This window comes from Eumetopias jubatus, unplaced genomic scaffold, assembly GCF_037043125.1.
Source record: "Eumetopias jubatus isolate StellerSeaLion01/CBP00866 unplaced genomic scaffold, mEumJub1_p1.0 scaffold_6, whole genome shotgun sequence".
In the NCBI taxonomy this organism is placed as follows: Eukaryota; Metazoa; Chordata; class Mammalia; order Carnivora; family Otariidae; genus Eumetopias; species Eumetopias jubatus.
This window is the reverse complement of record NW_028274812.1, coordinates 38,513,721-38,538,018: the sequence shown is the minus strand read 5'-3', so window position 1 is coordinate 38,538,018 and position 24,298 is coordinate 38,513,721. Positions and strand designations below refer to the sequence as shown.

The window sequence follows — 24,298 nt, the reverse complement described above, 5'->3', positions numbered from 1 at the left end:
ATTTGACTCCTTTAGGGAGAAAAGGGAGAAAGGAGGGAAGCAAGGGGAAAAGAAAGGCAGTCTTGTACTATTACATTTTCAAAAGACAGATTTATTTGCAATCTGCAGTAAGTGTTTTTCCACAATTACCTACCACCTGCTGTAGTTAATTGGATACAGTTAGTGCCAAGCATGGTTTATAACATTTTTTAATTGATTAAAATTTTACTTTAACTTTGAAGGTCCTGAAATTACTGACACATTAGAATTTGCAAATTAAATATGGTACATAATTTTTCAGTAACTAAACTATATATATATGTTCAGTAACTAAACTACATATATATATATATAAACTATATATATATATATATATATATATATATATATATATGGCTATAACCAGTCAGTTGTTTCTTGATTAGAGAACATGAAGGATAGTGTTAATTACTACATTCTGGATAATTCCACTTACAATTGAAAACACAAAATGAGACTGTTTAGCATCTATATAAGATACTGTTTCCTGGTCCTTCTAATGATATATTCAGTATCAAGAATGTTTTGTATTTACTTGCTCAGAGTTCTTTTAAATAAAGAAACAGAATCCTACCAGCTTCTGTTCTAGGGGCCCACAGAATCACAGCCAAATGACTTGCTATTAGCATAGCCCTTTATATTAGCTGAATGCTTTCAGGTACATCTAATTGTGAGTATTCATGGTACTTTCTGGTAGTGTGAAGGAGGCTGGTGTTACTCTTGTGCAAATTACAAGGCTAGAACCAGAATAGGGGAAAATGATGGCTTAGAGTAATCTTAGAGGTTGTGTTCGAGTCTACAGTTGGCTTTTTTCTTTTAGAAAGGTAAGGGGTGCCTGGCTAGCTCAGTCCATGGAGTGTGAGGAGGCTCCTGATCTTGGGGTTATAAGTTCAAGCCCCAGTTTGGGTATAGAGATTACTTAAAAATAAAATATATTTATCTTTTAAAAATTTTTTTAAAGATTTTATTTGAGAGAGAGAGAGCATGAGCAGGATGGGGAGCAGAGGGAGAGGGAGAAGCAGACTCCCCGCTGAGCAGGGAGCCCAATGCAGGACTTGATCCCAGGACCCTGGGATCATGACTTGAGCCGAAGGCAGATGCTTAACCAACTGAGTCACCCAGATGCCCCCAAGATATATATATTTAAAAAGAAAATCCAAGAAGGTGAAGAATCTGTTGGCAGTGAACCAAGTAATGAATATGATGTCATAATTTTTTAATTTATACCCTGTAGTAATTAATTTGTAGTAATTAATTAGCAAACTTGATAATATATGATCTAAATGATTAGCAGACATAATGATACCAAGACCAAAATTCAGGAGAACTAAGAGGTCAGAATACAAGTACCTCTTCAGGAAAACTTAGGAATAATCAAGAGAACTAAATAACACACCTGTCTAAGAGACTCAGGAAACATTTCAGTCAGGGTACAACAAAAGAACTAAGGCAGCTGGGGAGTTCAGCAATCGCGTCGAGGCCAACAAGCTATTTTACCTTATTGTGTACATGCTGTCTAGTTTCTACAGAAAAAAGAGGGAGAAGAAACCAAACCAAGACTTAATCAGCATCATGGGATTTATAAATATTAGACTATGAATCACTATAGAATTTGGGTATTTTAGGGCTCCTGGGTGGCTCAGTGGGTTGAGCAACTGCCTTCGGCTCAGGTCATGATCCTGGAGTCCCGGGATCGAGTCCCGCGTCGGGCTTCCTGCTCGGCGGGGAGTCTGCTTCTCCCTCTGACCCTCTTTCCTCTCGTGCTCTCTCTCTTGTCATTCTCTCTCTCTCCCAAATAAATAAAAATCTTAAAAAATAAAAAAATAAAAAAAGAATTTGGGTATTTTATACTAGCACCGAGGGCAGACCTAGTTAGAAGCATATACTATTTTATGATATTTATTTACTGACAAACGTTTGGTGAACCTCTTCTATGTGCCATGCAATGTATAGATTCTGAGGGTATGATGAACTAGGGCAGACTCTTTCTTCTCCCAAGTTGACAAGGGCCAGGATTTTCCAGGAGACCTACAGGGAGTCAGTATTGGATAGTCTACTGATTCCAGGGTCTAAGGAGTCTCTGGGACATGAGGAAGATTCTGGGGGGCACTTGGGCTTCATTTGGAAAGTTGACTTTGGACTGCCCCTCTCCTGGTGACTCTTGTCTAGATCACCCCTTCAGGGCAGTTCTTATGGACAAGGCTGCCTCAAGGACACTGATGCAGGAAAGATGTTGAGTTTCAGAGCCAGCAGCCAAGAAGGAATTCTTGAAGCATCTTTGGTGCAGAAAGGTGGTTTTATCAAAGCATGGGGACAGGACCCATGGGCAGAAGGAGCCGCACTGGGGTTGTGAGGAATGACTGATTATATCCTTTCAAGTTGGGGGGGGGGGCTTAGGGATAGCATTAAGTCTCTAAGGAATTTTGGAAGCAAGGTTTCCAGGACCCTGAGGGGGCTAGCTATTGTTGGGAAAAGGTCATTTATTACTGTCTAATAAAAGCTTAGTCATGAGACCCTTCAGATGTATATTGGTGGCTCAAATGCTTGGGGGATGATTGCCAATATATATCTTGGGGTGGGGTAGAAATAAAGGAAGTTTTCCAAAGGAATTTGTATATGTTAAAGTAGACTTACAGGATTTTGGGGGGTAGGGGTAATGTTAAGCTAAGATTGCCTCTTGTGCTTAGCAAAGTATTACCATCGAGGCAGCTGAGCTCCTAGAGGAATGTCACTCTGTTTCAAGGACTTGTCCGTGGGCTATAAGTAGTAAGGAGATTTAATTTTTTTTTTTTTTTTTTTTTGCCTTTGTTTCCTACATTGGACAGTACTGGGTTTAGGGAGGTACTACTGTGTTCCTCGGCAGCTATACATTCTAGAAACCAGTTAAGCATAATGACCAGCATCCCTAGGAAGGTAGGTAGGCACAGATGCTGAGTCACATCCAGGCACCTTTCTTTAGCCAGTATTTGTGTGTTACTGGGCTGGGCGTGGTACAAACCAATTTAAACAGCAACTGTGACTTCTCTAAGGCAGATGTGCAAACATCAAAAGCACATAAAGGCATGGGGGAAATATGTAAGCCCCGAGCAAACACACGGTGCTGTGCCACTTTTTGCCACGTGTAAGTACAAGCTGCCTTTTTTGGAAGTCGTGAGTGAAGTGTTGTAGGAGTTGCATTTTTAGAGGGTGAAGTGAAAAGAAGTGGCTCCCTCTGTAATAGAAGATTGTTGAGGGGGTGGTTTTTGAGAGTTGGTTGAAGGTAGAAAGGGAGGGAACCTGCCATCTGGGTATGTGATGACATTCCAGGTGTTGGTATGGCTGCTTCTTAAAGTTGCCTTTGCTTTGGGAGTACATCGGAAAGACCATGAAATAAATTTGGCTGAGAATAGCTGAGGGAGTGAGGATGTGAGGAGCGCTGGCTTGGCTGTCAGACATTATCATCTCCACAGTTTCCTCACCTTGGGGCCCTGGTCAGTGGCTAAGGAAGCATTGCCATACAGGATCCCATTTAATCTTCTCCAGAACATAGCTCCACAGTACGTGACTGTGTCTCTACCTCACAGATGAGTAGATGGAGGATGAGGAAGTTTAAGCTTCTTGTGCACCAAGGACTCAAAAATCACCGTGTGTGTGCGCCTGTGTTTATATGCCACGTATGAATACACACACATATATGTTATGGGGATTAAGCATGCAAGGTATGTTATTTTTGAGTACTTCATGCCAGTCACTGTGTTAAAAACTATGGGGACAGCCAAAAAGTCCAATTCCCCCTTTTTGAGGAATTTCCAATAGAAATCAGTCCTTATACAATAAATAGCAATGAAAAATAGGAGTGAAAAGAATACTTGGAAAGTAGCATTAAAGGTACATGTAGAACACTGGAGCATCCAGAAGGTTCAGGCTGGCCAGCCTGGGTCACTGTGCAGGAGAACCTCTTGGAGGGGTGAGCTTGGAGCCAGGTTTTTGTACAAAATGACGGGACATAAATATGTGAAAGCAGCGTAGGTGAAGGGTGCCTTGTAAAGGGCCTTGAACAGAGAAGCACACCTCTATGTTGTTGAGATTTCTCTGTATGACTCCACTTGGAAGACCTGCAGGGAAATACTTTTAATAAAAACCATGAGGAAAATATCACTGAATTGTATGAGAATAAAATTGGAAAATATTTATAAAATACTATAAATTATAAAATCGGTGAAGGTGACTATAGAACAGTAAGACAGGGATCAAGTCTTAGTGTCGTTTTCTTCCTGCAAAGCCCATTCCCTCGCAACTTGGTTGATACTCAAATGTTGGTTCAATGTAAACAAATAATGATAGTGATATTTAACGTAAGAGCTAAGTAAGGATTCTTACATAGAAGAGACATTGAAAAGGAAACTTGGTCTAAAACCAAAAGTACTAAATTATTATGATCTCAGCAAAAAATTGGAAGTTGTATGGGGAGAAAGATCCAGGAAGTACCACTCAAGATCCAATTGCAGAAGACAGAACCTATTTATTTATTTATTTACTTACTTACTTACTTACTTACTTGAAAGATTTTTATTCATTTGACAGAGAGAGAGAGCACAAGCAGGGGGAGTGGCATGCAGAGGGAGAAGCAGGCTCCCCACGGGGCAGGGAGCCCCATGCAGGGCTCGAGACCAGGACCCCGGGATCATGACCTGAGCCGAAGGCAGCTGCCCAACTGACTGAGCCACCCCCCCTCCCCCGGCCATCCATTTATTTTAAACAGGAAGGAATTTGCTATGGAGCCATGTTAAATGGCCACAGAATCTTTGTATAGCTGAAGTAGTAAACTCTAGACTTTAAGGAAGAGCTCTTAAAGCTACTCCCAAGAACTGGGGCCAGTGTTACTGTGCCACCGCTACCATTAAGAAGCAGTTGGGATGAAGAAGCCACGGCCGGCCGTCGGGGTTTGCCTTGTCACGAAGCTGCTTCTCCTGCCATTGGCTTCAGAACCGTACTACACCTGTTCCCGTCTGTACCAGTAAAACGGATGGGTCACTCCGTGAAGTTAGAGGGGACCACTGTGACCTCAGCCACAGAAAGCCAGTGACTCCCAGACTGTTTGGCTTCAGGAATAGCAGAAGTGACTGAAAAGCGGCCTCTTCCTTGTTGTTCTCACAAATCTCCTGCGAAAGTTTCGGACTGACCAAACCAAAGTTACATGTGACCCTCTGGCTCTGAGATCATCAGCTTCTGGGATTTTACCGTAGAGGCAGGTATATCCACATGCAGAGGGAATCAAAGCTCTCGTCTTTCAGGAGCAAGGGGGAAACGATGTAGGAATAATATGTCCGGAAGGAAGAAATAGTTGGCATTTTGGTTGTATAAGATAGCAAACATTTGATGTTATCTGATTCCTAGTATTAGGCATTTTGTTTTCAGATGATTTTTAATACAGGTATCTGTGAAGAGGAAGCAACAACTTGCAGAACTGAAAGGGGTAGTTTACATTAACAAGAAAAAAAAAAAGGAATGGACAAGATGCTACAAAGCCAGCAAAATAGTAAACAAACAAACAAAAAAAGTAAACTAAATTGCAAATATGAAATAAGAAAAAATCAAACACACCATTGTTACATTAAAAAGTAAAAGGCCTAGGGGCACCTGGGTGGGTCAATCAGTTAAGCATCTGCCTTCGGCTCAGGTCATGATCCCAGGGTCCTGGGATCACGCCCCGTGTTGGGCTCCCTGCTCTGCAGGGAACCTGCTTCTCCCTCACACTGTCCCTCTGTGCTTGCTCTCTCTCTTGAATAAATAAATAAAATCTTTTTTTTTTTAAGTAAAAGGTCTAAATATGCCTATGTGAAGAGTGGGACTGTTGGGGTAACAATAAAAGTGTGGATGAAAGTTGCCACAAAAAATATACTCAAGCAATATTTTTTAAGGGTTGGGGGAAAAAGGGATAATAAAATACACAGGGCAAAGAACAAACAAAATAAAAGTATGAAGAACAATAATTATATTGGAAAGAAAGCACAAAAAATTAAAAAGGCACAATTTATAAAGTCATAAAACATGCCCACATGGCAGAGCAACTAGAAACATAATCAAAAGCTATATGATTACAGAGAGAACTGTTTACTAGTTCCGTTTTATAGTGGCGTGTTTTAGTGAGAAGATAGCAGATTATAGATAAAGACAGAAAAGCCTTGAACAATCCAGTTAAAGTGACTTAACAGGATCTATTATAGGACTTTATGTTCTTTCCCTAACTCCCTTGGTGCCACAAAACACTTAGAAAAATTAGTGAAGAAAAAAAATTAGTGAAGTATTTGGCCCAAAGAATAGCTTAAAAAATTAAGAGCTTTTACAGACCACATTTTTTAATAGATTGTCCAACAAAATTAGAAATAAATAAGAAACACATTTGGGTCAAAGATAAAATCAGAATGAAATTCTCAGCTATCTAGAAAATAGTGAAAAGGAAAACCCTCCAAAATCTGTGAGACACAGAGTCACTAAAATCTATGAGACACAGTAACTACAAATGATGAAACTTAATAGTTAAGAAGCTGGAAAAGAACACATTAAAAGAGAGAATTTTAAAAGATGAAAGCAGAAATTAATGAAATTGAAAACAGCAATACCAAAAATAGTAGAAAAGTTAAATAAATCCAAAAGTGAATTTTTGGAAAGATATAGACCTTTTGAGAAACCTATTTCCAGAAGAAGGAGAGCAAAGTTAGAAATGAAAAAAGAAACAGAACTAAAATATTGAAGAAATTTTAGGAGTTGGCGAATACCATGTATCAATTTTTGGAAAATAAATTTTAAACCTGGAATAGGGATCTGCAAACGTTTTCTATAAAGGACATATAGTAAACATTTTAGGTTTCTGTCACAGCTACTCTGTCCTGTCACTGTAGCACAAAAGGAGCCATAGACATTATAAAAACAAATGGGTATGGCTGTGAACCAATAAGACTTTATTTACAAAAATAGACAGTGGAGTGTGCCTGGGTTGTTCAGTCGGTTTAAGTGTCCAACTCTTGGTTTCTGCTCAGGTCGTGATCTCAGGGTGGTCAGATGGAGCCCAGCCCAAGGAGCCCAGGCTCCTTGCTCAGCATGGAGTCTGCTTGAGATTCTCTCCCTCTCTCTCTCTGCCCCTCCCCCGCCCACGTGTGTGTGTGTGTGTGTGTGTGTGTGTGTGTGTGTGTGTGTGTGTGTGTGTTTCTCTCTCCCTCAAATAAAATAAATAAATAAAATCTTAAAAAAAGAAAAAATAGACAGTGGGGCAGATTTGGCCTGCAAGCCATAGCTTGCTGACTCCTGAACCAGAAGAAGTATAGCAATATATAAATTACCAAAATCAGTCCAAGAAGAATTTAAAACTTCAACAGAGGAATTAATAACTGTATTTAATGTAAATCCATTTAAAGTCCCAACAAAGATATTTTGAAATTAGATAAAATGCTTTTAGACTACCTATAAAGAATAAATGTGTGAGATTAGACAAAGCATTATGATAGAGACAACTGGGTGGAGGGGGGAGTTGCCTTATGGACTAGTAATATATACCATAAAGTCACTCTTAGCAGAGCAGCATGGTATTGACACCATAGATTAGTACCACAAAATGGAGTCCAGAGTGGATCTTAGAATATTCTGGAATTTAATATATGCAGTTTCAGTGAGAAATATTCTTTAATAACAAGTCGACACTATCTCAAAAAAATAAAGCTTGGTGCTTATTCTACACTTTACAAAATTTATTTGGATTAGGGCGCCTGGGTGGCTCAGTTGGTTGAGCGACTGCCTTCGGCTCAGGTCATGATCCTGGAGTCCCGGGATCGAGTCCCACATCGGGCTCCCTGCTCAGCGGGGAGTCTGCTTCTCCCTCTGACCCTCCCCCCTCTCATGCTCTCTCTCTCTCTATCTCATTCTCTCTCTCAAATAAATAAATAAAATCTTTTAAAAAGAAAATTTATTTGGATTAGAATTTTACTAGAAAAATAATACAGTGCAAGTATTAAAAGAAAAATGAGGTGACTCTGTACAATGTAATAACTGGAGAGAGACTGTTTTAACCAAGAGAGGAAACACAGAAGGTCAAAAAGAAAAATAATTAAAAAAATAATAATAACAAACATTTTACCCCATATAAAATTTAAAAATATTTGCATGACAAAAGATATTATCAAATCCAATAGGCAAACAGTAGGTGAGGGAAGAATTTCATCACATATAGCAGTTAATGGATTAATATCAATAAAAAGTGAAAAAATCTAATAATTTGATATGCCAATAGAAAAATAGGATAAAAAGTAATTTGGATTCATTTTATGGAAAAGCAAATCCATTTGGCCAATAGCATGTATAAAGATGCTTAAATTAATTATGCTAGGGAAATGCAGATTTAAGTAACAATATGATAGTGTGTTATACACGTTGGACAGGCAAAAGTTAAAAGTATAGTAAGTAACTCAAATTGCTGAGAAGGGTAGAAAAAGTGAATACTTTCACGTGTTGCTAGTGGAAACATGAATTGTTCCAGTCTTTTTAGAAAACAATCAGGCAACATCTACTAAAATTTAAATTCTTCTCTTGGAATTTTTGGAATTAAAACTACCTTACATAATGATCCATGCACAAATATATTCATTGCAGTGCTGATGATAGTAGGCACCTCCCCATCCAGAAAAAAGTGAAATAAATAAATGTCCATTAAATGGGCAGTGTTTGAAATCATGCAGTATTTGCTCATGATAAAATATTCAGCCATCGCTTAAAAGAGTGAGTTATAGCTGTACCGTTCGGCACATAAATTCATTATGAATTGTTAAGTAAGAATAGCAAATGTGGGGCGCCTGGGTGGCTCAGTCAGTTAAGCATCTGCCTTCGGCTCAGGTCACGATCTCCGGGTCCTGGGATTGAGCCCCGCTTCAGGCTCCCCTCTCAGCTGGGAGTCTGCTTCTCCCTCTCCCTTTACCCCTCCCTGCTTGTGTTCTCTCTCTTTCTCTCGAGATCACTCTCTCTCTCAAATAAATAAATAAAATCTTAAAAATAAAAAAGAATAGCAAGAGGCAGAGGAGTATATAAACACAATGCCATTTTTGTCAAACCATTGGCCACAAAGTGCATGTGTATGTGTAATTATATAAATGGGCATGGACACACATACATACATACACACATTGTCAAAGAATAAACAAAGTCTGGTGTTATCTGAAATCCAGAAACTGTTAGGTGCACTTTTATTTTTTTTATTTTTTTGACATGGAATGTTGGAAATTTCTTTATTCTTACTTATTTTTATTAAGCACCAGCTTAATACTGCAGAAAATTTCAAATCACCCATTCTTCCCTCCCCGCCCCAAATTCTTGATAAAGAGCTCTTCAAGTGAAGACATGCTCTCTTCTCTCTTCTGTATAAAACTTTATCAAATAAAGGCAAATAACTGTGTGCACCTTGCTGTAAAATGCTGCCCACGGCTGTGGAAAGTGTCTGCTCAGGCTCCTTTCACTGTCCAGGTCCTGAAAGACTCTTGTTCATGAACTGTCTCTTCACGAAGCAAGTCCACCACTTGCTAGGTTTATCATTCTGAGGGTCAAAAACTTTCTCACAAAGTCTCAGTCCAGTCTCTTGTCTCAGCTGCTGTAAGTAGGCCCTCATCACCTCATCTTCCTATTTGTTTGCAGGTTTGGCATAAATTGCATTAAGTGGAAAACCAGGCTCTCCAGGAATGGGAAAATTAGTGATTCCCAGTGTATACATTTCTTTTTCACCTTGGCTTTTGGAATTGCACTTTTGGAGTTTCTTTAGACACTCAGAAATGTAGAGAGTTATATTTATCAAGGTTCTATCAGCTTCATTCTTAATCTCATAGTTTTTGAAGAACACATTGGCCTTAAAGTAATAGATGGCTTCATCCACAATATCTGTATCTTTTGTCTCTCTAGGGGCAGGTCCTTTGAACTGACTTCTGATAGGCAACAGTGCCATGTTTCCAATGAGTTTGGTGTCAGGGTCCATGAGAGAAGAGTGGTAAGCCGGCATCTTGGTGGCGCCGGTGTTTCAAGCCAGACGAGGAGGTTGGGGTTCAAGCGTGGCGCTTCTGGTCCGGGGGCCCAGGCTGCACTTTTATTTTTATACCTTCTCATATACCAAGGCTTTTTGTGGTGTTGAGGAATCAAGGGTTTTAGCTGGGGGTTGGAGAGAGTTAAGATTTCATATTTAAGGATAATTAGTAGAGATCTTGTCTGGGAAGTTTCTGCTGAGAAGGTGGCCAGGTTTTATGGCATCACCTATCAAATAAGCTATCTCACAGTTACCCAACTATATTGTACATTCTGCCAAAGCCTTCCCAGCTGGTTAGGTTCTGAAACAAGTTAGGATAGCTGAGAAAACCAGTGACTCCAGTGGAAACTTTACAGCGCCTCTCTCTTTTAAGATATCTGTCAACTTGTTATCCAAGTGGAAAGGCACATTTTTATGCTTCAGTGGATCTGTCTTCTCCGTGGTCTGTGCTGATTTTTCCTTTCACAGCTGTGTTCTGAGTACAGCTAAAAGTGGCCTCACTTTATTTTTATTATTTTTTATTCTCACCCTTACCTTGATGGAAAGAGGGAATTATATCAGTAGGGTGGGAAAATGTGGCTATTGTATTAAACAGTAGAATTAAATATCCTTCTTAGTAGTGTTTTTCAAACTTTTCAAATCTTGATACAGAATAACATACATTTTACATTACCTTCTGTTATGTTGGGGTATGTGTGTATATATAGTGTGTGTGTATAAAATAACTAACTGAAACAAAATTTCTGAAACATTACTTGCCCTTATTATATGCATGCCTAATAATTTTCACTCTATTCTTGTCTGTTCTGTTTCTTTTAAAAAAAATGGTGGTCACAGCCCATTAAATTGACTTAGTGACTCACTAAATGGTGTAGTGACCTGCAGTTTGAAAAAAATACCTCATCAGGGGATTCTTATCAAAACTGCATGCATGGCTTTGCATGGTCAGAATATTTCCACTGGGCTGGTAAGGCGGTTAACTCAGTGCAGTCCAGTCCATGCCTGGAGAAAGCTTTCCTTCATTTTGTATATACCAGTAAGGCTAGCTTATGCAGAAGACATTCTGATAGATTTCATAAGGTAGTTTTAAGTCTTAGGAAAGCATTGTGATACTTTCAGAGAATTAGCTTAAAATGGGGACATAGACTTTTTTACTGCAGTGACAGATGCCTTAGGTAACTGATTTGCGCCCAACAGTTGGAATTGTCCTGAGAAGGCCGGTCATCTTATTATAAATAGAAGTCATCTCTGTTGATTTCACCTCTGCCCTAAGCATTCTTGGATTATCTTTGCCACTTAGACTTTAAGATTCTATGCTCAAGTTAGAAAAAGAAGAATTTCCATACCAAACTAAACAACAAATAATTCTGTTCCTTAAAGTAATTACCCTAGTTGGGCAAACTGCTAAGTTAATTCTTCTTTGGACCAGTAGAGATCAGGTGTGCACTCTGTTCCAAATACAGGATTTAGGTGACCATGAGCACCAGAGGTGGTTTATGTGCAGGCATTTTAAAGTGAAAGTATTAAAGTAAAACCTGACTCATACTGTGACTGCAAAGAAGCGTGGTGTGTGTTACATCTACCTGGGTTGGGAGCAAAGAATTTCAAAAAGAAGGCAGAAAATGGACTCTGCCTATAGCATCCTTTAGAGCTTACCTAATTTAAGAGGTGTATAGAAAACATTATTAGCTGTTCATTAAGAAAGAAAGCTGTTGATATCCTGCCATTAACTTGATTTTTCAATCTAACTTATTTTTTTCTTTACTGGTTACCATTGATGCCTTTGATTTTGTGGGTGCTGCCAAAAGATAGCTCGTCACACCAGGAAAGAGCAGAGACAAGGATTGGCTACCTCCCTCTCCTTGGTACTTTTCCATAACACTCCTTCCACCAACGTCATTGGTATTTCCTTTTCACTCCAAAGTAATGCCACATCTGATACTGCAGGAACTTGATTTTATTTCCTTACTACATGAGTATTTGAGATAAATGGAGCCATTTTTTGTTTTCATTTAATACACCTCACAGAAAGAAGAATGTAAAGTAAAAGCAATAGTCACAATTATTTACAGTTGACAAAATACATAACAGAAGGAGTATGCTGAGATATAGAAAATCTCATTGTAGGTCCTCCTAAAATTTCCCTTCCATCTTCCTTCCCTCACTGGAACTCTCTACCAGCTCTCAAGTATTGGGGGTTAGGACAGAAAGGAAGGATAGCTAGAGGTTTCTGCTCCTAAGACATGGGTCACTTCTTTATATAGCTGAAGACAGTTAACTAACGTCCAAGTAACGGAAAGTGCCGGACTCGAAACTGTTTCTGTGAACTGTAGGGGTCATAATTTTAGCTCTTTCTACCAGCTGTGACTTGACAAATGGCAAGAATTAATATGCTTCTCTTGGTCTGTAGGGCTGTCAAAATCAGACACCAAACTTGGGAGCAGTTCCAGGGGTGGCAGACGATTCCACCTGGTGCTCCAGCTTCAGAGTAAGTCCTAGGTCATTCTCTCTCAGAACAGTACGTGTGGGGGTCACTGCCACAAACTAATGATGGGAAATCGATGAGACTGAGAGCCATCAACATTACATCGGCATGAGCATGCTTTAGGGTTTTTGTGGTGTACTCAACATATTCTCTTTTGCTGTACCAAGAGAATGATATGGAACCATCCATTACTGCTGTCTCCATTCTACTTATTGATTTGGGATTTTAATACATTCTATGATGTTTTATGGAATCTTGATATGATTTTAAACTCAGTTGTCTTCTAAACTGTAATTAACGTTTTCTTAAAATTTGAAGAGTCCCCACTGACCTTCGCGTTTTGTTTTGTTCTTGACATGTGTTTACGTATATGTGTGTGGGGGTTTGGTTATTTTGTTCAAGTTATATTTTCTCCCTTTCTTTATTCACGGTAATATTCCTAGTGGGCGATTTTGCAGAAGAACAAATTGTTCTTTGACACTTGCATCTCGCCCATTGTCTACTTGGTTTGTGTGTTTCTGAGGGCACAGGGGCAGCTTTTCCACACGGCCTTTCTAAATGAAGAAGAGAGAAAACAGATGTCTGTTTCCAGGTGCCATCAAAATATGGATTTAATTCTTTTGCTTTCATTTCAAAAGAACATGGGGAAGGGATAATGATGTGTTCAACACTGGGTAAATGGTATTATTTCTTCTAACTGAAACAGTGTGGAGGAACCGAGCCACCATCAAGTATCGTTGGTGCAACATTGAAGGGGCCTGAGAACAGCAGGGTTTTCCATTTGGCTGGCTGTTGTCACATGGCGTTTGTCAAAATAGAGAAACAGGGCGCAGATACTCTAGTTGTAAGACCAGACGTGCTCTGAGCATGTCTCTCTCCTTGTCATCCGAGGAAAGAGAAAGTTCTGAACAAAGGAAGAAATGAACAACTGTGGGGCAGCTCAGTCCTTCGTAGTCTTGAAATACCAGGTACCCGATTTTTCTCCCTTCTGTTCATTAGACAACAGCAGAGCTCCTCATGATGAATATTAGTATTTTTTTAACAAGGTATGTTCAAGGAAAAAAAGAACCAATATTCACTTGTTATAATAACAGATGGAACTTGTTACCCTAAGGCAGAATTGAAGTAGAATTGTGAAAGATTTAAAGCAAATTGTGAATGAAGGCTATTATGTAGCCCCCAGCTTTCCTGATGACTTTTGGAACATGCTGTTGGAGGAGAAAACTGTTCCTTTGGTCATGTTCCCTCGGGGCTTTTGTTGTAGGAAAATAGTGTGTATGGGGGGTCGGGTTTGAGGATGACTTTGACTCCAAGTGGAAATTTTTGTTTTCCTGATGAACTTGGCTAGCTCTCAGGACACCAGACATGGTGTCTAGCTCTAGGCATGTGACTATCACCTCGTCAAATTGACATCTGCCCTACATGCCAAGGGTTTCAGAAGCCAGCTGATCCTAGCAGCATGAAGTTCTCTTGGGTTAATCCATAGCAATCAGAATTTTGAGAAAAAAAGAAAATCGTGCTTTCCCTTACCCGGGAGTACCTCAGTGGGATCCCAGCACGTACATACTGTTAACTCAAAATATAATCTACTAAGGGGAGGAGAAACGGACATGCCAGTGTGATGTGGCTCATTCAGGCTTTGTCCCTTTAATGGAAAAAACTGTGCTGGCCAGTAGGGGACCCGCCACTAGCACTTCATGGGGCACGAGGAAGGGGTCAGTTTTTGACAGTGGGTCTCCCTGCTGCCCATTTTCATTTCTAAGGAAATAGGCATCTATTTTAACCCGCTTTGTTAACTTGTCAGCTAGGGCTGAGTCCACTTTTCTGAGTTTTAGTAAGAACCCAGAGAGAAAAGAGACGACTGGTCGTGGTTCCAGACAGCAGTCAAGCTCTTTGCTATGGCCCGACCTGCCCTGACCCCTGTGGGCCTCGCCTCCCTTGTGCTCTGCACCTGACACACGCACATACTTCCTGACACAGCCCAGCCCGTGTGTGGCCACTCCAGTGAGAGCTGCGTCTGTCACATGTGTCCCACCCGACTTCTTGAGAGAGTTTATTAGCATCCATGTCGTCCATGGCAAATATTTAATTACAAGGGCACTGACTGCAGTTCCGCTCTGCCTGGCAGGTTATTTTCAATAATCGTTGCTAACATCTATTCATTATCCTTAGGTGTTAGGCGTGGTACCCAACAGTTTACATACTTTAATCTCATTTAATCCTCCAGCCAACCCTTAGAGATAGTTTCTGTGATTTTCTCTGTTTTACAGATGAGGAAAGTGAAGCTTCAGGAACCGAGGTAAGATAGCCAGGATCGGAGGCGCCTGGGTGGCTCAGTCGTTAAGCGTCTGCCTTCGGCTCAGGTCATGATCCCAGGGTCCTGGGATCGAGCCCCTCATCGGGCTCCAGGCTCGGTGGGAAGCCTGCTTCTCCTTCTCCCACTCCCCCTGCTTGTGTTCCCTCTCTCGCTGTGTCTCTCTCTGTCAAATAAATAAATAAAATCTTAAAAAAAAAAAAAAAAAAAAAAGATCGCCAGGATCGTGCGGTTAAGACCAGATTCAGCCTTAGCGTACTCCAGAGACCATCTTCTTAAATCATCCTGGGTGAGGACTGGGGCAAGGACTGCCCCCAGTGGTGTACGGCAGAAGGACTTCAGGGAATTTTCTCCAGCTGCTTGTGTTTACATTCTCCTTGCCCATTCCCATTCCCCTGTTCCCCCTTCTCCTTATTCTGATATGCTTTCCTGCGGAGGGAGGGGGGTGCTGCCTGTCCTCACCATTGAAGGTCGCGGCCACCCTGAGTCACTGTCCCGGAGGGGTGTGGTATCGCCCTCAGGAGTACCATGATGGGAAAGTAGCTGGGAACCAGCCAGCTGAAGGAGGGCTGACAAATCCCCAGACCATTTCTTCTGTGACTTCCTGTGTGGGGTGTTCTGTCTGTGATGGCGTAACTTCAGGTAGCACGCGTAGCTGCAGAGTGATGAGGAAGGATGGAAGACAGCTCCCATGTATGGGAAAGACCTAGGTATATAAAAAACATGAACATGTCTATAAAATGCATATGTATGGAAACCTACATGTACAAAACATATCCATGAATAAATATACATATATGAGAAAATACGTATTAAAAATATATTTATTGTAGACTCTAGGTATGTATGTCCTCCTCGCTGAGTTCCAGCTTCAGTGTTAGTAAGGGTGAAAGCTATTGTACACTCATTATACAGCCGCTCTTCCTGGAGCCCTACAGAGTGAGTCTGAAGAGTGGGCAGGCTGAAGGCCATGCCTGGGCCTTCAAGGAGCACACAACCCAGAGGGCTTTTGTTTTTCTTGAGGATAACACTGACAATTCAGTTTGCAGATGAGTTCTCTTAGATCATTATGATTCAGACAGACAGACAGTTCTGTGGGGGGGAAAAAGCTTGTACAAGACTTCATGCTTTTTGGTCCGAGAGCTGACTGGAACCACCTTTGGAGTTCCAGGTTATTTACTCAATTATAGGATTAATATTAATGGTGACTATTTCATGTACCTTAGGAACTTCTAGTTTACAATCAATTAGAAATGGCAGTTGATAGCAGGGAATGATTTGGAAGAAGTACTAACTCTACATTCTTGGCATTTGGGGGCTTTTTGTTGAAGGGTACAAAGCCTTCTAACTCAGTCCCTGAAGTCATCTGTTAAGTACATCACGGCACCAGGAAACGACTGGTTTTTTCCCTTAAGCATATCTCTTACCCTGTCATTCCTCTGCTCAGAAACCTCTTATGCTTTGGGCGCCTGGGTGGCTCAGTTGGTTAAGCGACCGCCTTCGGCTCAGGTCATGATCCTGCAGTCCTGGGATCGAGTCCCGCATCGCGCTCCCGGCTCAGCAGGCAGTCTGCTTCTCCCTCTGACCCTCTCCCCTCTCATGCTCTCTCTCTATCTCGTTCTCTCTCTCAAATAGATAAAATCTTAAAAAAAAAAAAAGAAACTTTTATGCTTCTTCATTCCTTTCAGTCATCTTTACATGGAATTCAAGGCTCTCCTTGATCTGGACCAGATATCCTTTTGGGCATATTTCTTACCAGCTGGTCAAGCAACTCTTCATTCTTTTACCATACCTGAGCTTTCTCGGTTTTAATACTTTGCCACCATCCTTCCCTACAGGACCTCCCTTCTCATCTCCCGTCAAAATCCTCTTATTGTGTATGAGTAAACTCAAATAACATTATCTCCATGAAGACCTTCAGGATTAGCTATGGGATTTAAACACTTCTTATTTGTGCTAATGGTACACTGTTTAGACCTTGGCTAAAGTGTTTAATACATTCTTTCTTGATTTTATAGTTAGCCGGGCACGTTGAGGATCTCTCCTCTGTTCTTTGAGAGTAAGAAGCATGTCATGCATTTTTTTTTGCCTCACCCTTCAATTGAAGAGAGATTTCATAGTAAATGAGTAATTTTTACATAGTTTAACATAAGTAAACTTTAGATCTATGGAAAAGGCACTTATGGGATATTCCCTGATAATACCAGATTAATCAGCATTGGCACCTTGATTTGCTCTAATCAACACCTTCATTTTTTGATCCCTTGTTGCAATAAGGTTTAACCTTAGGGCTTTGAACTGGCTATTACCTCTCCCTGGAAGTCTCTTTTCTTTTCAGGTTTTACATGGCAGCTCTCTCTTGGCCTCAGCACAACTGACCCATTTAAAGAGAGCCATTGTTGGTCTTGTGTTGTGACAGAAACCCTGTTTCCAGTCACTGACCCCCTGGTGTACCATAGATCTGCCGTCATGTGTCTCAAGCTTCGTGAGAGCAGAGGACCTGTCTGTTCTGATAATCATTGTATTTCCAGGACATAGAATGGTGCCAGACTCACAGTGGTGCCACTTAGGTTATATTATTTTATTTAAAATCAATGGTTTTCAACATTGACTGCCCATCAGTATCACCTGTGGGACTTAAGAAAAAACACAGATGTGCAAGGTTGATCTCAAAGATTCCAACTCATTTGGCCCAGAATGATGCCCTTAAACTTGCCTCTAAATGTATGAATCATCAAAGGCTCTGAAAAACAAGGAAAGATAAACTTTCCATAGCTTCCAAAGCTGTGGTTGTTTTTAAGACTTTCTGCATTTTATTTTAAATCCTCATCTCATACCCTTAATCCTGTGACTGTCACGGAGAGATAATGAGAAGATCAAACATGAACTTACATTAGCCACAGGAACATCTGGGGCAGTTCCAAAGTTTTAATTATGGTTTCAGTAGTGTAAGAGCGTAATTATAGTTTTAATGTTGAAACAAGTTTGGGGATGTTGCTCTACAAATAAAGGAAATGTAAATAATTGGCATCTGGGCTTCAGTCTCCTTGCAAGACCAACAATCGCCAGATTATTTAAAGAAATGTACTGCATGTTACATGATTATTTTTCTGTTAGCTCTTTAAAGTACATGACATTGAATACCTTGAAATAATGCTTATCTTATCTATAATACCTAGTTTGGTGTTCATCCGTCTATTAAAACTGTACCACAGATTTCCCTGAACATAGAATTTTTCTTTTTTTTCTCACATTTGTGTTTTTGATATCTGACTTTAGTCTTAGACTCTCCACTTCCCTCCTCACCGGAGTATCTAAACACATTTATGCCAGGCTGGCCCTCTGATTTTACACATGAGACACGGACGTGAGAGTGACTTAAGAATCTCGCTCAGGGCCACACATTCAGCTTGGTGGCAGATTCCAGCTTTGGAATTCCTCCCCCTTCGTATCAAAGGTGTCATCATAGTCCTAAATCATTAGGCAGGAAAATAAAAACAACAACCTTAAAGCTATTTCTCAGAGATAATCTGGCCCGTTCGGGCCTTTTAATCAGAACATTCTTATGGCGAATCTCCCACTGGCTATCTCCGGAGAAGATTTTCCCAACCTTTTCTAGACCATGGGGAGCTATATTTAATTTATAACCTGAAAATAATTTCCTAAAAAAATTCACAATCATGCTTTCTGAAATTTTATTTCATCTTTTCTTATTGCTTGCTGAGAAAAAAATAAAATTGTTGCCCTTTTCCTTTTCACACGCCTCCTGATATGAACAATCTCTAGAGATGTCCCTTTTCCAGAATAAAATCTGTGTTTATGTGTTCACTCTGATCTTCCAAACCCTTGAATCATTTTACTTTTTCATCTTGGTAGGTCCTTTCTCTTCATAATCTCTAATTGAATAGTTCAAAACAGCTTACATTTACCACTGGATCCAGTTCAATACAGAACAGTGTGAATCAAGCTCACATGTTCAGTAATGCAAGAAATGGAACTTCCCTTATTTTTCTGCATCTCGTTATGTCTCCACTGAGTTATTTTTCTACTAAGGAGAATTTTAGAGAAATGTTTGTCCCCCAAATCAGGAGACACCTCCCGTCTGTTTCTCCCTGTCTGACCTGAAAGTAAAAGGTTTTTTGAGTGTAAGACTCCAAGCTCTAAGAGGCAAAATAGCGGGAAGGATTTTTTTAAGCAAAGTCCATTTCCTTCCCAAAGTAGGGTATAATATAAAGTTCTAATCAGGTATGCGCACTTGCTATTTCTAAAATAACATGTAATTTAATATTTTGTTAGGCCACACTTCAGAAATAAGAAACAGTGCCTTTCAATGATTCCTCTGAACTAAGCTGTACCCGCAAAAGATTATAACCACTTGCCATGTTGCCTTTTCTTTATTCTAGTGCTAAGGATTCAGATGGATGGCAGGAACTAAGTCAGCAAAAGTGGATATAATTGGTTAAGTGGGAGAATCCAAAGGGAAGTGAAGCCCACTAAACGTCAGAGGGGAAGGGTTGTGGCATCCAGTTACGAGAGTCTAAAAAAGGCATTTGGGTGTCCATTGCTTGAAACCGTAGAGTCATTGGTGTGTCCAGAAAAAAAGGAGCTAAAAGGGAAAGGTGAGGAACGTCCCAGCAGGGTAAGGCTAACAAGCTCACTGCCGGCTCCCACACTGCTGAGGCTGGCCAGAGCCCCTGCAGCTCTAGGTCAGTGTGTGGTTGGCCAAGGGATCAGTTAGCCCAGCGACCTCTGAGTGAGCTCATGGCTCCAGTTCAGTAACTAAGGGCTAGTTATCTGGGAAGGTCAACACTGTCACGCCGTACCAGGAACTAGGATTATACCCAGGGCTTCAAGCCCAGATGTTGGCTCTCTGCCTGATCTGAGTATGATCTTGAATTCTGTTTTGCTTCCAGAGAGAAGGAGCCAAAGGTCTGCCTGCCTCCAGGGACAAAGATCAGCAGTTAGTTTCCCAGTGGATCCCGATTACAGCAGGGGAAGGCTCAGCCTCTAGGAGGCTTTTCCAGTGCTTTTAACCATCTAAGGCAATTTGAGGCTTCTGTGTCTACTGTTGTAGATGGTAGGCATGTTGTACAGTACTTGAAACCCGTGGTGGTGGGTTGATAAGTGATTTTTCACTAGAGATGGAAACATTGCAAAATTCCCCTCCTTTACGTTCTATCTCTACTCCCTTGCAGTGGCTGCCCCGGGGCTCTCCCTGTACAATACCTGCTTGCATGCATGGGAGAAGAGAGATGGGTTTACAAACGGATGACCGGCTTCCAAAGTTGGGAGGGCCAGGAACACACTAAGATGATAGGTTGCCTGAATATAGAAAAAGCAGGGGGACTCAGCTCACCACTTTGTCTCTGTGAATATCAGTTTTCTTCAGTGTATCAGTATAAATTAGGGATAGTGATACCTAACCATATGAATTAATGTACATGCAACCCTTGGCCTCGTGCCTGACACATGATGAACGCAAGGGTCTGTAATTGTGGATATTGTCTCTGTGCCCAAGCAGAGCTTCCTTGGTAGTTCTCAACTGGATGTGGTTTTGCCCTGCTGGGGACATTGAACAATGTCTGGAGACAGTTTTGTCTTTTTGGTTTTTTAAAGATTTTATTTATTTGGGAGAGAGCGCTCACAAGCAGGGGGAAGGGCAGGGGGAGAGGAAAGGAACAGGCAGACTTCCTGCTGAGCACAGAGCCTGCCTGTGATACCGGGCTGGATCCCAGGACCCTGAGATCATGACCTGAGCTGAGGTCAGACACTCAACAGACTGAGCCACCCAGGTGCCCCTGGAGACAGTTGATAATCACGACGTGGGGTGGAGGGGGCAGGGAGAGACAGATCCTACTGGTATCTAGCTGGCAGAGGCCATATATACTACTAAACACCCCACAGTACACAGGACAGTCTCCCACAGCAAACAACCCTCTGAAAAATGTCAAATAGTGTCGGCATTGAGAAACTTACCAGCTGAAGGTCATAAAGTCATAGCAAAAAGGGACAAGGTTGGCTTTATCCTTAGGAAAAAGAACATGTTAACCTACTAACATTTAGAGACAAAGAGCCTGTCGAATCTAGACACTGCTGTGAAATTAAATCTCATTCTGATGGAAGAAGACTTCTTAATTCTAAAGAGAAAGTAAAGTTTTTGTTTGTGTTTTGTGTTTTTCTTATTTAAATAAGGAATCTAACCACTCAAGTGATTTATTGAACTATGGATTGAAAGATCTAAGGCTGGATTTTGTTTATTTTAATCTTTCCCAATAATACAGCTTAAAAACTCTTTTTGCTAGATTTGTATGATTTACTAAATAATTATGTCTGCATGACACCTAGAACCAAAAGTCAAGTGTTAAATTCTGTTTAGAGACTTATTTCAACTCAAATGGATCTCTAAAGGAAAAAGATACTAAGTACTTGCCTTCAATATACAAGTGAAATGTGCTGAATCGAGCTCTAATGTCACAAGATACTAGAAATCAGATGATGATGAAAATTTTAAAATGACTTAATTTATAAGAACACTTTGGAGTCACAGGCCAGTTTTAAAGCTCGACTTTCATTGTATTTTTGTGTTGTTCTGTTGTTAGGTGAAGCCTCCTTGGTGGGGGGATTACCGCCTAACTGCCTGGTCGGGCTACCTAGGACACAGGAGAGCCCATGGTCATTGCCAGGTGTAACAGTTGCTAGTCTGTGTTAACTTCTGGGGTCCCACCTTTCTAAAGGAACATGCATTTCAAAGCCACTGATTATTATTAAAACGCATTTTACTTTCAGACTTTGGTTTTTCAGTTTTGTTTCCTAACTGGGAAGGATTTTAAAAGAGGACCCAAGCCCCTTCCTGCTTCTATGTTTAGCATGCCATAAATTCCAGTAATAAATTCTTAAGAGAGTTTGATCTTCTATTTTTTAAAAAAATAGTCCTAGTTTTAGTCATCTGTTAAAAATATGTTGAAAATGGATTGCATGTGTACAAAATTGTACTAGATTTAAATACATATTTTCTTCAAAAAATTTGCATTCAAAATAGCAGAAATATTTTCAGAAAATAGAGACAAAAGGTATACACAGTTTCTTAACATGAGATGAGTAATTCAACATGACCTCATTTTTAAATGTTCCTCAGTAATCCTTTTATCTCCAGAGTGAACAAAGGCTGTGTGTGTGTGAGGGTAGGACAGTCGAGAATCTTCAGGTGACTTCTGATTGCAGTGGGGATAGGAGCACTGTCTGAGAGACACAGAGGGCAGGAACTTTGGGACTGTGTGTCTGCCTAGCTGGTCACCAAGCACACTGTCCCCTGAGCCACCTTCTAAAATCTGGGCCCCCTTTGCCTGGATCTGGTTTCCTTGGTTTGCATCACCTACTCGGTATCTGAAATAAAATCGTCATTAGTGATTTGGAAGACTGTACATTTGCCTGCCGCTTGTACCAAAACTGTTTAAAGTGAAATGAATTTTGGTCCTTTGGTGATAACATTGAGAGTTAAAAAGACTCATCTCATTACTTCTACTCTTGTATATATATAAATCTATCTTTTTTTGAATATGGATTTTTTAAAAATGGCCTTTGATTTCAATTTTTAATTGCAATTTATAAGATAGTTTCTCTTCTAGAACTGTGATACTCTTGCCTAGAAAGAACTCACTGATCCAACAGTCCTTCTTGTTTTTTTTTTTTCTGTATTTGGCTGGAGGGTCCAATAATTCTCCGTGATTCATAGGACACAAAATTGTACTTCCTTTTTATTCAGTGCTACTATATTCACTTATCCATCAGATAGATTTGAGCACCTATTATATGCCACAACTGTGCTAAGTGCTAGAGATTCCCACATGATTAAGATAGTGTCTCTACTCCTGAAGAGTTAGTTCATAGGTGAGACCTCATCAGCACTAAACTCAGCATGGTACATACTAGAACCAGTGAGAACAGGTAAGACACATGAGGAGGCAGTTACTTGAGAGAAGAGCTTCACAGTGTAGAAACTATCTGGTCTTTGAACACGAAGCCAGGTTGGATACATGAAGATGACAGGAAAAGCCACGACTTGCCAAAGAGTAGCGTGAGTAGAAGAATGGGGGCAGAAAGCCCCCAGTGCTTTGAGAATGATGGTGAACTGGTGTGGCTGGTGAGGAGACTGCTTGATGGAGAAAGGCTGAAGGGCCCAGTGCACAGGGGCTCTAGCTGATGTCCATGCTCTGCTGAGAGGGTTATATTTCACCCGGTGCCAAGTGAAAAGCCATCAAAGCCTCTACTGTGATGAGATAGACATTCATTCAGTGGGATAGGTCCCCGAGGAACCCAATCTAGAAAGATCTACATTTTTTTCTTAACATGTTTCCTTTAGAAAATTTGAAGTGACTTCTCACCAGCCACACCAGTTCTAACAACCAGGAGAGCTGTTAGAAGTAAATGAAAAAAATCACCGATAAATTCATTTGCCAGTTACGTTCATTTTAAAAATTTTTGTGTATTTTTCTCCTTGTAGTCTTTTTCTAGTCATAGAAAAGTATGCATTTTATATGGCATTTGATACAAAACTTGAAACTAAATATTTGCATTTTTTAAGTTAATGTGATATTTTGAACTTGTAATATTATCATTAATTGTTTTTCTGGAAAATTACTTTTTATGATGCATAATGTCCCCCCTGTATGGACTTAGCAAGTATATAAACAGTCCTCCCTTTGGGAGATACAACATATTTCACCTTTTTTGTCATTGTTTATCTTCAATATTTGTTGTCAGCGTGGTTTACTAAACATCCCAGTTAATATGGGTAAAGCATAATAATACCACAACAGTGATATGGTATATTTGTTTACTAATTCAGCTGAAAAAAAATAATGAATAAATGTTGGTTGATCTGAATGGAAAGGAGGCATTTACTTGGATGGTAGTGAGGGTAATTTGATTTAGATGTTAGGAAGGACTCCCTTAGTATAACAACTGTGAAACAGTGTGACCATGGGACTCTTGAACCTATAGTTTCATTCTGCAGATATTTTAAAAATAAACAACCAGGATTGAAGTACTATCTTTCTTACCATGATTGATTATGATAGGCAGTATCTTACGGCTGTCCTTGAGATTTTCAACTTTTGTAATCCTTTGCATTTTTGTTTATATTTAAAATATAACTTAAAATAGAAATTTTGAAGAATTTTAACAGTTACATGCTATCTTAGTCCATTCAGGGTACTATGACAAAATACCGTAGACCCCACCGGGTCTTAAACAGCAGTTTATTTCTCCCAGTCCCGGAGGCTGGGAAGTCCAAGATCAAGGCACCCGCAGATTCCGTATCTGGTGAGAGCCGGCTTTTTGGTTCACAGATGGTCATCTTTTCTCTGTGACCCCACTTGGCAGAAGGGGCTGGGGAGCTCAGTGGGGTTTCTTTTATAAGGGCACTAATCTCATTCATGAGGGCCCTACC

At 40.4% G+C, this 24,298-nt stretch overlaps 1 protein-coding gene and 1 pseudogene across 1 annotated transcript in view; one reads left to right on the top strand and one right to left on the bottom strand.

Moving 5' to 3' along the window:
• TPD52L1 (TPD52 like 1) overlaps window positions 1-24,298 on the top strand; it is a 97,062-nt gene that overhangs the window by 19,219 nt on the left and 53,545 nt on the right. The gene's annotated exons all lie outside the window — the stretch shown is intronic.
• Window positions 9,403-10,069, bottom strand: LOC114219475 (actin-related protein 2/3 complex subunit 3 pseudogene; annotated as a pseudogene).